The sequence below is a fragment of the Thermobia domestica genome, chromosome 18, assembly GCF_964235325.1.
Source record: "Thermobia domestica chromosome 18, izTheDome1.hap1.1, whole genome shotgun sequence".
NCBI lineage: Eukaryota > Metazoa > Arthropoda > Insecta > Zygentoma > Lepismatidae > Thermobia > Thermobia domestica.
In genome coordinates, this window is record NC_137471.1 from 99,031,058 (window position 1) to 99,048,915 (window position 17,858).

The following is a 17,858-nucleotide window of genomic DNA, read 5'->3' on the forward strand; positions in this document are numbered from 1 at the left end:
GAATTGAAAATATCGGACTCACTGCTTCCTTATTAACGCCCTCAGCACGAGCTCTTGAAGTCCCTCATTCTTTTGTAATGATACATTCGGATGTCTTTTCATGAAACTTGAAAACCAATCTTCATCAGCTAGTTTCTCACAGGTTGCAGAATTTTCTTTATTGTTACATATTGTTACATGCACAGCTTTACAACTCATTTCACACTGAGAAAAAATATATATAGGTTGCATACTTAAAAAGGTAGGTTACATGCGTAATTCCTGTAGTTTTTGGACTTAACGTACAGCAGACGTATAGCTGAAAACGCATGTTTTATAATACTTTCCGTATAAGTGTTCCATCTATACGTACTTTCCGTATGAAACAACATAGGCGGTCAGGATCTCACATACAAATGGACGTATATAACATATAGCTGGGGAATGTAACATAAGTATATGCATGTGATATACCGAAAACTGTTAGATTCAGATATCCTGCAACGGCATGATGTAACATCTAAAGGCAGTGCATATGTAGCATATGGATAACGCATGCTCCGTACTCATTTCTGTAGTAAGCAAGCGGATTCCGTATATTTGTACAATATACCGCTATCCGGAGAATGCATTTTTCTCAGTGCGTGGTGCAACTTAGTCCTTTTTCCGTGAGAGTCATAATTCAAGACACCAACTTCCTCCTGTTCTTCTGTCAGTATTGTGGAGTGTCTATGACTTTCGGTTTTGTACTTTGAACTGTTCTATTATTATCACCAAAGCTAGTCTCACCCTTTCGAACTGCACTTTCCTTCGCAAAATTGGAAAAGGAAAATTTCAGAGCTGTGAAGCTCCATGTAAACTCAAATAACTTTTTGTTACACTTTGCATAACCTTCTCCATGTCTTCATTACTCCACTAGCTGCATTTATGTTTTGATTTTATGTTCGTACCATATAAAAAGAAAATGAAGTGTTTTGTTTTACATACATGCATTACATAGGATGCTGAACCATAAATACAAAACTAAAATTCATAAATTAAAGATATTCACGTCAGTTTATACCTGACTCAAATAGCCCCCTTTAACTCAAATAGCCCCAATTTTTCGACTCAAATAACCCCGTTTTGCGCATGTTTACGTAGGAAATTACTATTTTTACACCAGACAGAGGAGAGTAGGCCTACCAAAAATGGCGGTTATAACATGCGGACGGTCTGTTTTACGAGTACGGTAATAATTTTACAAATATATGCATTGCACAGGTTCAGCACCTTATGTTATACAGACATTATTTTATATCAGACTAAAATATGAAGTATTGCAAAGCACCTTGCTCAGAATAGTCTTATATTTACAAGAACTGATAAGAAAACAGCAGAACAACGACACATATAACCTTTCCTTTATCAACGAACTCACACATGAATGCGAATTCAGCGTACTGATGCGCATATTAAGTGCGTAATGACATTTTTTCTTAAGTTTGACCTAAATAGCCCCTTAACTCAAATAGCCCCGGTCTCCCCTAAATGCTATTCTGTGCTCGAGCACAGGACGGCAGAATATAGGGACGGCAAAGTTTTGGATTTTTTAAAAAGATTCACAAGAAAGTAATGTTTAAACTTTGCAACCCGCAGAGTCCCGCACAAGCACGAGAAAATAATATTGTGTTTAATTCGCTCTAATTACAATAGTTACTATAATTAGCTAGCTTATCTGATTATTTTTAAAAAGTCACCCTCTCATCCCTACCCCAAGGAATGAGGAACTTGAACATCATGAAAACTGAGACCGTTAAACTCAGCGACCTTGAAAAACTATGAATTCAACACTAGTATATATCGTTTTCGATTACTTTTACAATCTCACACCCTCCATGCGAAGTGGAGTATGACTTTGAAATTGAATTGGGTTAAAACTGTCATTATTTATCTGAGCGACCCCAAAACTATGAATTCAACTCGAATATTGGTCGTTTTCGAGGGGGGCGGTAAAGTTTGTACAGGGGACGGCAAATTATTTAGAGCACAGGAGTGCACAATATATCAATACGGGCCTGAATATTTGCGTACTGACATGGGGGTTTCGGTGGCTTAGTTGTACTGGTGATCCCAGTCCTGTCAGAACGACTCGAACGAATATTCTGTCAAAGTGTTTTCCAGTCACTGGGGTTTATTCTGTTGTAGCAACTCTCTCTTTTCCATTGTGTACGCCAACGTTAGACCATTGACACATGATGACTGACGCGAGAGATAATTCTGCGGGACGATCAACCATAATTTCCCATCAACAGCATACGGCTGCGTTCGAAGTAATTTCATTCTACAATGAGCTGGCATCTTCCTGGCATTGCAGATACAGACTGTGATCCCCACACAACTAAATTCATCGTTTTGTCCAACGACCTTCAAACTACTAGCAATATGCCTTTTTTGAGACACTTCGATAAATCTGCTCTCTATGGTAGCCAATAAAGATTAGCACGTACTCTACAGACACATTTGTTTGTATTAGACTATGTTTTTAAACACGTTTCCACCAAAATATACAGCAAATACAGATTAGCAAAACATGTAGATGTCGTTAAGGCGTCTACCTAATTGTCATTTGGTTATTCTTCGGAGAGAGATTTCAAATAATCATGATTTTCAAAAATGATGAAGACGGTACTTATGATGGAACTACTACTGATTATGATACAGTGTAAATATAAAGTAGCGTCATTTTCCTGTTCTGAGAAGAATGAGATATTGAATATACTAAACGTTTGATGATAATGGCAAGGGAAGAGTATCGTTTGGAAAAGAAGCCTGAAGCGGGAGTAGAGAAAACAGTATTAACGAGACATGCACGAAAGATATGGATTTTATTTTACAAACCATTTTATATCATACCTAAGTAAATGGGAAATGTTGTTTCAGATCACCTAGATTTGACCTGTGGCTGTAACTTTGAGAACGATTATAGTAGAATATAAAATTGTGTATTTCAATAAAATGCTCGAGTGATGTTAATATTTCATATTGGAAACAACGATTACAGTAGGAAGCAAACTGTAGAAGAAAATCAATCAATGTTTTCGTCAATTAATCGATAATTGGTCAAAGGAAAAATAACAACCATCTTTATTTCCAGTTCCGGAAAGGATATAGTGGGGCATGTGCTCTAAGATATCAACACCAAGAATAAGTCATGTGACCTCACAGATGTCACACAGCCAAGAAGACACAAGCACTTCAATGAGCTCATGAACTGTCATTTATGTTGCTGTCTAGTGAAATAGTGCTAACTTTCTAGTGAACTCTAGGAGGCTTCATGACTTCTGCCGAAGATTTGCTTAAGAGAAGCCAATGTGTTGTGATACCGTATATCAGTGGTTGTCAACATGTTGTAATTTTAACCATGATCTCAATCGCACAGTTCATCTGAATAAACTCAAAATAAGTATATAATACTGAAATATATCCATGTCAAACGCACAATCAACTCACTCAAATTAGCAACTCCTTGAAATCAAGATCTCACCTATTCCCATTTGAAAAACCGAATGCTGAATCCAATATGGCGGATCCAACATGTGGGTAACGCGTGTCGTGTCAGAGAAGCAGAACTTGATCTAATTTGTTCTGCATATGCCCACATTCATGTCCAGTTACCTCTAAAGAAACTAAATCACTTTTGTGTCCGACGTTATACTAGTGTATGATTGAATTCAAGATATCTGAAGGCCCATAAATATGTAAATTACATGTATGGGCAGCTAACATTAGCACAATACACATTGGGCCGCGGATAAGTTGGCATTTGAATCAATTTTACACGAATAATTTACACGAGGAATTTACACGAATTTACACGAACACTTCGTGAATATACCTTGTAGGGTAAGGTGGTAAGATCTTTTATGGGGATAACTTTGACTTTACCTAACATTCTTGAGTGTTTATTCTTTATAGAGTTTGACTTACCAAAAAAAAAATCATATATTTATTGTCTGTCCATGTGTCCGCCCAGGAGACATAAAGTTTCAAGAATCATCTACTTGATTAATCACCATTAATTTTGTTCGGGATGTACAATTGAGTTTGTTAATGGAGGTGATACATCCATCGGAAGTAGTGAAAAGCAACAATTTCAGTTTTAATATCGAGCACTACAAAGCAAAAACGGTAATATATACCGTTTTCTGAATTGATAAAGAGACCGAAGAATACATTTTATCTCCATCCGTAACTCTCTACTAAAACTAGAATTAAGAAGTGATAGAAATTGACTACAGTTTGTGGTTTCAACATTGATCTACATAAAGCAAAAACGATAAGAGATATAGGTACCATATTCTCTCTTAACCTCTACTTGCAGAATTCAACCACAAAAGGTTCCGTGATAGATAACTTTAAACTGCACTAGTAAGTTTTCCCATTCTAAAGAATCAATAGTCAGGTAATCAAGTATAATCATCTTCTTTCATAGATCTCAAATTATAAAGGTAATCAAGAAAGTTCCGTTGCTTTTTCACCCACTATCCTCGAACACCGATATGTCACCTAAGACGTGCCTGAAAGATCAAAACAGTAGCATCGACGACCTTTTTCCAACGTTCTGGAAGGCCATGGATTCTATAGCGGTAGAACTTGGTGGGCCGTGAAGCGAAAAAAAATATCAAGTGCATTTTGCACCTCTGCTAGAGATTTGAACTGGCGTCCTCTAAGTTGATTGTCCAAGGAGTGGAACAGGTGATAATCTGACGGTGCAATGTCCGGGGAGTATGGCGGATGCAATAGTGTTTCCCACCGAAAAAGTCGAATAGTGTCTCGGGTCATCCTGGCCACATGGGGCTTAGCGTTGTCCTGTAACAGGAAGATCCCATTGCGATTCAAAAATGCTGGTTCCAGAGTTTCGAGTTTTTCTTGAACACGGCTCAACTGCTGACAGTACACAGTTGTATTGATGCCCTGACCAGCTGGTAGCAGTTCCCGATGCACGATGCGCGAGCAGCCCATCAAATACACAGGAGGATCTTCTTCTCTTGCAGTGCTGATTTCGACTGTTTTGGAACTGGTTCATGGGATGCTAACTAATGATAACGGCACCGTGGAGCATCGTTCAGGACCCCTTGTCATCATACGTTAACACCGTGTGCAGAAATGACTCCTTCCTCAGACGAGACGGCAAAGAAACTTAGGGTCTACTCGCGTTTGGCCCGGAGGCAAATCATGTAGGATCCATCGACTAAACTTGTAATAGTTCGCAAGTTAATGGAGGTGCTGCCGAATGGTTTCTCCACTCACACTTTATTGTAGTCCAGGTTCCTCACATGTCTGGCCACTGCCAAAAAGTAAAGCATCATATCCTATGAGCTATGCATTCCAACACGACATTATTGTATACAGAGGTTGTATATCTCTGAGGCGTTTGTTTTATGGTCAAATGATAATGGAAAACGAAGGGTAACCATTTCTCCAAATTAAGACGAATTATTATTGTTTGGAGTGCTTTGCCCAATGTACAACATATATCATTGACATTATACAGTAATAAATTGTGTATGTAATGTATATTTGCTTATTACTATCGCATACAAGAAGAAAGAAAACACTTGATCACACATGAATTAGAAACTCCAACCGAAAGTAGGCTCAAATCTAGCAAATGGTGGGAGATCTTGAAAAAATAATCGAAAAAATCTCCCCTTTATGATACTCCTTGCCAATTTTTATTAAGACGTCTTTCACTTGTGTCTGTAAAGAGACATGTTCAGATGTTGTGAGAAACGACAAGGATATTCATGCTCATATGTTAATGATGCGCTGTTTAGAGAGCGCTAGTGCATATATTAAAATGCTAGGTTTATATTTTGTCTCCAAAGAAAAATTTATATGTTTATCTCCAATCCTTTCGACAATGAGATCTCGAAAACCACAGGTGTTAGAAACGTGCCGTGTTCTCTGGTCTATTCCAAATTTTGTATAGATTGTTCAGTTCTAATTTAATATTCAAAGAAAACATGGACGTTATTTCTTTATTACATTTTAAGGGGTTCACTGGAAGCATTGAAATTTTAAAAATGTAAAGAATCATATCCTATCCTTATACATTCCAACACAACATAGTTGTATATAGGAGTTGTATATCGGTCAGGCCTTTATTTCATGGCCAATTGATAGTGAAAAACGAAGGATAACAATTTCTCCAGGCTAAGACGAATTTTTATTGTTTGGAGTGTTTTGCCCAATGAACACCATATATCATTGACATTATAATTAATTAATTGTGTATGTAATGTATTTGCTTGTTACATACTGCATGCAAGAAGGAAGAAAACACTGATCATACATGAACTAGAAACTCCAACCTTAAACAGGTTCAAATCTTGAAAACGGTACGAGATATTTAAAAACAAATAATCGAAAAAGTCTCCCCTTTATGGTACCCCTTACTGATTTTTATCAAGTCGTCTTTCACTTGTGTCTGTAAAGGGACATGTACAGATGTTATGAGGAAGACAAGGAGATTCTTGCCCATATGTGAATGATGCGCTGTGCAGAGAGCGCCAAGTTCAGCTAGTTAGTATAATAAGTATTTGTAAGCATGCAAATTATTCAGAATTGTAAAATTGATGTAATTAATATGATTCCTTCCTGAAAAATTAAGAGCAGTCAAATTTACATGTGTTTCTTGGTAACAGTGAATAAATCACAGTTCCCGTGATAACTGATCAGTGTTTCGTTGAATATTCGTTCTCTGAGGACCAGTTGTCAACATTTTATCTTTTCTCTTTCTATAATTTTCTTTCTCTTTCCTTAGTTCAGGACTGATGATCACGATCCGTATGTGTGCACAATATCACACTAATGGAAAATATCAGACTTTAAAAGGTACCGCTGAAGATGTAATTTTCAGATACGGACTTTTATCGGTAGATGGCATGCCAATTAGTACAGATGCAATAATGTTCTAAATGTAATTTAAAGCTCATTTCATTTCTTATATCTTTTTTTTTCTTTTAACTAATTTACAACATTAAATAGAACATATATACATAGACTGTTTTAAAATTCCTATATAAATTTCATAATAGCATATCTGCATAACCTTCAATCCGAAACAGTGTTGTAATGAGGAATGTGTTGAACTGGTACATTTGATCCGTAGAAGGCCACTCATGACCTTTGATGTAATAAGCCCTGATTTCAATACGTTGTTGCAAAAAATTAATTCAACTGCATAAAACGTAATTCAATGTACAAATGAAGGATTTATTAAAAAAAATAGCCTAAGCTTAAGAATAAGGTCACCTATTTCAAAAGAGGTTAAAGGTCACGAAATGCCGGGACTTTTTTCAGGTGCAGGAGTATACCAACGTACTCGATGATGGAGCAATAAATTGGTTGTATACGAAGATTGAACTAGAAAGTAAAACACTTCAATTAGAGGTATTGAAAATCAGTTTATTACTCCATTAGTAGTCTTGACATTTTACTGTAATAGAAATGTAATAAGCTCAGTGATCTTTGATCTCTTTTAATATGGGTGACCTTACTCAAAACTAAACTTTGAATAGATTCTTTGTCTCTGTGTTGAATTACATGTCTCTCGATTGCATTATTTTTATACGGTAAGTTTTAAAATTTAGTCACTCCAAATTAAGAATCAGTTTCAGCTTACCTAATTGACGTATTACTTTGTAGTTCGATCTTCATACAAAATCAATTTATTGCACGATTAGTCGAGAGTTAGCGCCAGATACTCGACACACTGCTTTGGTGTCACACAAACCTTAGATCCTTTGACTATAATCCCATCAAATTTCAGTTTCCTAAGACTTAATTTTGCATAAGTATCTAAAGTCTTATTCCACAGGAATTGCTGGACTTCCACAGGGCACCTTCCCATGTGGCGGATAGAGAAATGCTCACCACATATGGCGGGTACCTGAAATTGCCGGACCAGCAGGGGCGGACCAAGGCAACATTTTCACCCGGGGAAAGTGGCTTTTTGGCGCCCGCTTGTCCTAGCCTATATTTTACATTTTATTACAGTGATTTTAACATTTTGAACCCATTTTTCAAAAAGAAAAATTAATACTCAAATACATGATATATGTAGATATATTTAGTACTTAAAAATAAACATATAGTATCAAGTACATTGTTTTTAATTATTATTTATGTACCGATGTGTATAAATATAAACCATATCGGACAGTGTTTATTGAATACTATTAATGGTGACATGATTACTGGTATATTATAAATTGTATTGTTACATCAATAACATCGGAAGGAAAATAGCCGACTACGTAACAATCTATTCTATCTATAACGTGAAATACCAACAATTACATTTCACATATATTGAACGTGTTTTACGCAGAGTAATATAAACAACCCTTTTTATGTAGTTCCTAGTAGTCGAAGTCCAAAGCAATCATAAAACGTATTTCATGAATTTGTACAAAATCTGAACACTCTTACAAGATTAAAGCTTAGTAACAGGTTTTATGAAGTTTTAGAAATTCTCTAACTTTCGTAAGTTTGATAAATAAACCATGTCAAAGTCAATTAGGGAACATTATGAGAAAGCGCCCATATCTTTTTCTTCCATAAAAACAGTGCCTTAAAATCAAGAATAATTGGCCTCAGGCGTGATAATTCATAGCATAACAAAACTTAAGAAAAACTAAATAAAAAGTTAAATTCCACTATTACTGTAAATTAGCAACAAATTAATCAATTTTAAATACTTGTTCTCAGCAATCACAACAATTACAATATGATCTTCCAAGCTTTTTTGTTTGCAAAATCTCTGACAATGACATCTATGTCAATGTCTTGAACAATGTCGAGCTCAATCGACATCGTGTTCATGCACAAAAATATTAGGTGCCATGGATAACGGAGTAAGTCCTTGGAGCCCATTAACCCTGTTACTATAAAGAAAATCGTAGACTCGTAGTGAAATAGTCAACACTGTTCATTGGAAAGTCATGGTTTATAGTTCATTCTTTTCAGTACGAAACAAGCTTTCCAGAAGTGCTATGTATTAGCGTCTATAACGTACTTAAACAGGGAAAATTGGGAGAATGTCGCGAAAATTTCCTCTGGAAATCCCTCCCATCAATTTTGGACCCCTCTGGAGTGGCACCGGGTAAAAGCACCCAATCCAAATGTATCTCGAAAAATACTTTATGGGATAAGAAATGTATGTACCATGTTTTATATTGATAGATGGAATAAATATGAGGGAAAAACTTCTATACCAATACACGCTTTCCTCTCATACCTACAGTATTTTGTCTATCAATACAAAATTTAATACACTCATTCCTTATTTTATTTGATTTATTGACATATAACACAACAGGCACAGGCCTAATTACAGTGTTACATAGTATATACATTATATAGAGGTTAATAAAACTATTGGTAAAATTACATTCGGTTTACAGAATTAATAGACTTCTTAAAACTACTTACATCCATTACCAGTACATCAAGGTTGAAATTTTCTTTCACTAACCTGTTGTAGGTTGCACTAACTCCCCATATAGATCTGTTTAAGACGTTTGTATTCGCTGTCATATAAAAAAAATGTATTTTTCGAAGCAGTGTGCAATTTAGTGGATGGTACTTGGATACATATTTGTTCGTTAAGATCAGGACAGTCTATTTTGCCACGAAAGAGTTTGTGTAAAAATAATAAATCAATATTTCGTCTCCTGAGTTCTAATGTTTGAAATTTAAAATTTTCAAGAAGGTTAATGTAGCTTTCAAATTTTGGATAGAATTTTGTTTTCTTAACCCTATATTGCGCAATTTATTAATAGTTTCGAGAAAAACAATATTTAGATGTTTTTCTTACTGCATTCGCGTATCTAAAACGAACTAATAACAAATTTTGACTCACACATTTACCATATGACATCAGGAGGATTGTGTATTTGAATTAACGTTGCGCAACTATGAACCTTATTTGTTTAATTTTTCATTGATAAGCAATACAGAATTTCTTTTAGACGTTACAAACTTTCTTAGCACATAGTATTGTGCAGATTTTCATAAATGCTTTAGTAAACAATGTGTATTTTAAGGTATGCTGAAACACAGTACATTTAGTCTGAAATTACTAACATATCTTTCATGGATACAATGAAGTCACATATATTGTGTATGGAATAACAGTAAACAATTTTTCTTTGAAGTGAAATACAATGCCGTAAGACATGATATTAGCAACTTGGCGAATTCTATAGGACGAACTCCAATACAATCTTGTCCTTCGTATACGAATAATGGATATGAACATTACGGTTCCTATAAATATTTCTAATTATAACTTAGTTAGTTCCGAAGGTTTATTGGGGTCCATCTAGTTAGAATATAAAATGCTTTCACAAACGATCAACTCCAGATCAGCACTGCAAACATCCGAAAGTATTCAATTGGAGTTCTGACTTCATTTGGAAAAGGCAAACACGATTCCCTATTGTCCTGAAGAGGTGGATCATTTCTTGTTATTCTTTCCGATTGGGGCTGACGACTGGCAACAGTTGTAGTCTGACTGAATTGGCATTTACTGTTTCATCTGTTAAAAAAAAAAATACAAACGATTCAATCAATTTACTAACCTGAAAGTATCGATTTCAATGAAATCAATGCAAAATGCTCGAGTACAATAGTTTTGAACATATCTTCTGATCCATTGAAGTTTCAGATTTAGAATGCTATTCTTCATCATCTGAGTCCAGAACTACTCCTAAATCATCATCGCTTACCTCGAGCTGCTCATTATCACTGTCATCAGGTGTTTAGGTATGGCTCGACGAGTCGTTTTTTCGAAAATATATTCTTGCTCATCTTTTAAAGTAATATAAGCATTTACAGTCTTCAAGAATCTTTATCGGGCAATAAATCGGTAAATAATACAAAAGTGTAACAGAAAGGAAAGAGAGAGAAAGAGTGACAGAGGTTTTCAAAATAACACAAAATCGAAATCAATAGAGGAAGATATCGGAAATGACGTTACGTTTAGTAATTTTTTTCCGTGTTCAACTTCGGATTTTCATTATTCATAAATTAGCAACACTGAAAGCATACACTGCACGCAAAAGTGCTTTTTATGAGCAAACACAAATTCCTACAAAATTCAAAGAAAAGAAGTTAAGAAACCAACATTTCAAACTTTCCATTAGGCCTATCGAAGAAATGTTTGATTCTTAGTAAAAGAGGTTCGTAGTTGCTCAATGTTAATCAGAATATACAAACACATTTCGGACGATCAAATACAAAACGAAATTAGTTTTATAAGTTACAAGCACTCAAAATAAACAACAGACACCTACTTAATAGAAAAAATTTTTTTCAAACAAAAATTTCCCTGTTTTCGACTTCTCTTGGTTCAAAAATAAGCAAAGCAATGCGTTCTACGCACGCTGTATCCGCGCTCGCAACAAAAACTGCTGGAAAACCTCTCCTTCCGAAAGAGACGCAATTATGAATGTTTATAACAGATGGCACGGCATAAAGGATACCACCTGAAACAAGAGTGGCACCATCTATGGCATGTCCTTCAAAGTATCACCCTCAACATGGTTTGTTAATTTGGATTAACACGGCGCAATATAGGGTTAAGTGTAAGAAGCTTTAAAAACTTATTTTGAGTACTCTCAATCAAGAATGAGTATTTCTGTATATTAGGGTTCCATATATTACTACAATATTCTAATTTCGACCTGACGTATGCATAATACAGCACAATTAAAATTTGGTCATTTTGGAAATCTTTACTAACTCGATAAATATATCCAAGATTTTTGTAGGCTTCTTTGCAAATAGTTTAAATATATTGAATAAAGGATAATTTTGAATAAAAAATAACTCCCAAATCCCTTATAAAATCAAGCTTTTTCAGTTTTTCCCCTAATATTGAATAATTATATTGAATGTATTTTTATTTTCTAGTGAATGTTAAATAACTGCATTTACGAACATTTAACTTAAATTTATTGTTTTTACACCAAATTTCAAAATTTTGTAAGTCACTCTAAAGTTCTAAACAGTCCTGAATTGTTTTAATTCGTCGAATATTTCAAGGTCATCAGCAAAGAGTAGATTTCTAGAAAATTGAAAGCACTCAGGAAGATCATTTACCGCCAAAATGAAAAGTAGAAGTCTCAGATTCGAGCCTTGAGGGACTCCAGATGTTGCATGAAAGATTTGAGATTTATGGTTACGAATCTTACGATACAATACAGTTAGTTTGTTTACGATTTTGAAGGTAAGAAGCAAAGTATTGCAGAGTTGATTTCGAGAAGTTAAAGGATGCCAGTTTGTTTAAGAGAATGTCATAGTCAATAACGTCAAATGCTTTAGAAAAATCAGTATATATGACATCTACTTGTCCTTGCTTGTCAAGTTCCTCCGAAATGTAGTCTGCTATTAGTGCTAGATTTGATACAGTAAATCTGCCCTTCAGAAATCCATGTTGACTGACAGATAATGCATGTTTAATATGATCCATTATTCGCTTATGCAGTATATATTCATACACCTTGGCAAACGCAGATAAGATGGAAATTGGTCGGAACTATTCAATGTTACTAGCTGAGTTCGTTTTGGGTATTGGACACACAACTGACTCTTTCCATTTTTCAGGAAAGGTACATGTTCTTATAGATAAATTAAATATAATATTCAGAGGTTGTAAGAATATATCTGAACAGCCTTTCACAATGTACGGTGGGACCCTATCTGGGCTACTTGCTGTTTTTGATTTAAACTTCCTCATTGCTTTTTTTTTATTTCTTTTTCGGATATGAGAGGCAGTGAAAATATATCAAGAAGAGCACTGGAACGATCATTTAGAGACATGCTCGGTACGTCATAGTCCGCTCTTAAGGAGCCACAGACTGAACTAAAATGTTGCCCGAATGCTTTAGCTATGTCCCTATCATCAGTAAGGTCGTGACCACTGTACTGTATGCGATCAGAAGACAAGTGACGCGATTTATTTTCAATGAAGGACCATAATAATTTCGGATCATTCTTTAATTTATCTTCTGTGCTGCTTAAAAACTCTTTATAAGCAGCAGTTATTTCTGTTTTAATTTCCCTACGCAGTTGACGGAATTGCTCTTCATGGTACTTAGTGTTGCCTACACTGAGACGACTTTCTTTTTTTTTTTTTTTTTTTTTACGATGATACGTTTTACAATTAATTTTATTGATAATATTCGGGGTAAACCATGCAGCGTAGATTTTATTAGTTGCTCTTTACGGGGAATGCAATCATCAAATATTTGATACAATACTTCATAAAATAGATCCACAGTTGATTGACATCCTTAATATTCTGCAGCATCCCCCAATCCATAGCTAATAGGTTTCGGTAAAGTTTTTCAAAATCTGCTTTCCGAAAATTATAACCTACTGTGTTAGGTACTGTTTTAAGTTCGGTTGAATACAATGCTGTAAACTGAATAAGAAGGGGAGGATGATGTTTATCTTCTATTACCAGTAGATCGCATTCTCTTTGAACTGTTACTTTTGAGAGATTTGTGAGAACAAGATCTAAGGTTCGGCCATTGCTATTAGGAATATTATTAATTGAAATCAAATTAAAGACGGACATAAAATTGTCAAGACTTGTACATTTAGCTAATGACGTCATTAAATCGAAATTTGAACTAGTTATTTGTCGTAGATTCAGATCCCCTATACAAAGAATTGTGCAACCCACAGGACAATTTAATTCTACAAATTCAAAAAAACTGTTCATATATGAAGTGGTGAATCAGGCTCTATGTAAACAGTACAAATATACACGGTAATTGAGTTCAAAACCAGTTCGACAATTACACTTTCAAAGTTAGTTTCCCAGCTATTTACTTTTTGAATATTATATTTTTTAAGCGCAGCAAACAATACGCCCCCACCTTTTTTTTTTTTTTCTTTTGTAGTTCTATCTTGCCTCCAGACCACATACCTATCATCAAAGAATTCTGAGTCAGAATAATTTGTCGTTAAAGAAATTTCTGCCAAACTAATAAAGTCATAAGAGTTAGATAAAACAGCATTATGAAAACAACTGGCTTTAGTACGCAGGCCATTGACATTTTGAAAGCACAAAGAAAATGTTTGGTTTTGATGTTTTCATTTTGATGGGTCACTGATTCTACCAAAAGAATAGTTACTTACTGGAAATGTTGGCTTCTGTTGTCTCTGATAGCAGTTTTTCCAGCCATTTATTTTGGCGCTTGAGCTGCACTCCTAGTGCGAGGGTTCTGTTGTTTTCCTGCCCCGCCGTAGCACCAAAATGCTAGATATGGCTTCACTGTTTTGTACTTGAGGGGTCGTCCACCTTCCGTGCTTTCCGCCTTTGGATTTCTCTTGAAAGCTGTTTTCAGTGTTGCTAACCACACGCACTTTTTCTCAATCCACACTCTCGCCTTTATCTTCGTTACTGGTACACACCACAGAATTATTACAAGCACTAGCACTAAATTCACTTCTCTAGTTATTTTCACCACTGCTACGACTTTCGCGGAAAATTTTAAACACTGTTACTTGTTGTGTCAGCTCGATAGATATCCCCTTCAATCTTCAGTTTATTAAACACTAACACTGCGTACCTTCCTTCCTTCCTTGCCTCTTGTAGTTTTTCAGACAATAATCGTCTTTCAGCAAGCACTTTTTCTGAAAACTGCTCATGGATATACACATGGGATCCCTGGAACTTGGATTTCGCCTCCAAAATTTCTGCTTTCTTTTTGTATCGCAAAAATTTCACGACTATATCCGACTGGTTACGCCCCCTACCTAAGAAATGTGCACGTTCTATGTCATCATGTTCTATGTTAATGCCCAACTTTTTTTTCAATAATATCTTTCACAGCCGCTTCATAGTCTTTCCATGATGGTCGCAAGCCTTCACTTTTGACCTGCACATTTCGGAAGATAAGATTGTTTCTCTTGCTCTGATTTTCGTTATACTTACACTTCATTTAAAATTCATCAATTTTCTGTCGCAAATCACTGTTCTCGTCCTGCAAATGAGCCACTTTTGCTTCTAGATCTTTCACTTTCTTTGAAAGGTCATCAAACTTCGACTGTAATTTGTCTATTTTTGCATCAATTAATCCAATCTTGTTCACGTTCTGTTCCATGCTGTTTAACTTTCGAAGGATGTCTTCTATTTTTTGTTCACTAGCCCTGGATTTGTTTCAGTGTTACCTATCAACAGCGCTATCAGCACAATTACTAGGTAGATTGCCTTCCCTTTTTCCGTTGTTACAAGTTCTTCCTTCGAAACTTTCATTTCGAATGCTGCGCTGAACCTGCCTATAGCAGAGCGCCACTGCTGAGTTGTAATGCCCATTGAGATGGAAACACTGATCACTCAGAGCTAATCCAAGACACGTCTGTTCTCTTCGACGTTCCGTGCTGATTATTTAATATATTATTTTTCGAGATACATGTGGATTGTGAGCTTTTACCCGGTGCCACTCCAGAGGGATCCAAAGTTAATGGGAGGGATTTCTGGAAGGAATTTTCCCGACATTCTCCCAATTTTCAATCGTGTTCTTCTAAGTTTTTAACAACCGGTTCTCTCTCTCTCTCTCTCTCTCTATATATATATATATATATATATATATATATATATATATATATATATATATATATATGTATATATATATATATATATATATATATATATATATATATATATATATATATATATATATATATATATATATATATATATATATATATAGAGAGAGAGAGAGAGAGAGAGATGGATAGATAGATATAAAACTCTTAAGAAACAAACCATACACAGTAGAGAAAAGCAAAAATTTGTACTGGATACCACAAGTGACAAGTCGTCGAGATCTACAGAGCACCCTAATATAAGGTGCTGTGACGAAATTAGGTAGCATTGCGAACATCTTGGAAACGAATTATCCAAGGTAGATGGTTGTGAGAAAGTATTTCAAACACCTTAATCCAGCAATGGATCAACAATTATTGATAATGATATGTGTCCCTTTCAAATATAAATGACCCTCACCACTACACTCATGTGATTCAGTTCTCATTGTAGATATCTGAGTAGTTGAGATTAAGAAATAAATGCTTATTATACCTTGTTCTTAGAAATCATTAGGTTTAACCCCGCAACTGTAAGAATTTCTAAAAACAAAGATAGTTAAACTAAAATTTACTGTTCCTGGGTATAACTGGGTAAAATTTACTGTTGCCCGGGTATAACAAACTGTGTTGTATAATTAAAAAGAACTAATTATTTCATTTAGTTGGAATATTAAAATTTTTACCATGTATGTGAATCCGAACCTTTTCTTGAGTGTGTACTCAGGTAGAAAAATAAGTTTATTTTAAAAAGTGAACGGAAAATCCAAGGACACAAACACTCTACAAAATAACACTAACGTAGTTAAGCTCTTGGATTTTATCAAGACAAACATGTTATTTACAAAAAGTAAAATCATATAAATAGTCTGGAAAATATACATTTTGTATCACTCAATCTCATTCTCTTCAATCGTCGTCTTAAAAAACTACGACTCAAGTGGACTCATACATGGACGTTTCTCTCTTAATAAGTTTCACTGGACTTTAATATTCAGAGACATGAGAGAGACTTAAGAAACCGTTTTTTGCATTGTAAGTTTTTTTTAACCTTTGCTTTATTAATATGTCTTTTTGAGAATTGTATCTCAATTGGTGGTTTCCTAAGGCTTACCTTAATATGTATTTAAATTGCTTTGAAACTTTGAAGTAACTATTAATCATGCAGACCAATTTAAAGTGCACTTTACAATTTGTCTTGTTAAGCATATTTCCTTTACTATCAGAAGTCTGCATCTTGTCACATTAAATTACTTGTAATAAATAATGAGCAATGAATATCATCTTTCTTTCCAAATCTCTAATAAGGTAAAGGGATACCAACACTATTACTACCGCAAGATATGCTTTCACTAAAAGGTATTTTTAAAAGCATATCACAAAACTGTTCTGCAAACTCGAAATCCTGTAACAATCGGTTCTAGCGAACCGGTGCAAACCTGCTGAACAGCACCACTGCCAATTTTCCCTGTTAAGGTACGTTATGGGCCCCAATACATAGCACCACTGGAAAACTTGTTTCATGATGAAGAGAGTGAACTATAAACCATGACTTTCCAATGAATAGCTATTTCACTGCGAGTCTACAATTTTCTTTATACTAACAGGGTTAATGGGCCTCAGGGACTTACTCCATTGTCCATGGCACTAATTTTTTTGTACATGAACATATGTTTGTTATGTTTATCGAATGGACTAGGTTTGATTTGAATGTCCGGATGACACATTCATGTCCGCTCCTTGTTAGGAATTTCAATAACTATGCGCTATATTACATTGTTTTAACTTTAAGACATACACAATGCAAGGAGGGGGCATTAAGTGGTGAAGGGGCAACTGTTAATATATAGATCCTATTAATCAATTGCATATCAATACACTAATGAAAGACGGAACTTCATTTATATCGTTGGAGAAACCTCTCCTTTCTAAGCAAAACCTGATATTCTACCGATACAAATAAGATTTAAGATATGTAAAATGAAACATGTAGAATCATAAACTACTGAAGAATTGAAGCACGGGATTTGACTTCTTACTGACCAGACAAACTGAAACTCTCTGTTAACGCAACCCAAAAGACCGAGAAAATATTAGTATAATGTCAAAAGAGCTCTGGTAGCAGTTTCGAATATTATCATATACTAGCAGAATACCCGTGATTCGCACGAAAATACGTTTAATTTTGGACATAACTATATGTTGATTTCAAGCTACTCCAGGCGCAC

At 35.0% G+C, this 17,858-nt stretch overlaps 1 long non-coding RNA gene across 3 annotated transcripts in view; it reads left to right on the top strand.

Moving 5' to 3' along the window:
• LOC145675497 (uncharacterized) overlaps nt 1-17,858 on the top strand; it is a 336,608-nt gene that overhangs the window by 157,185 nt on the left and 161,565 nt on the right. The window lies entirely within an intron of this gene.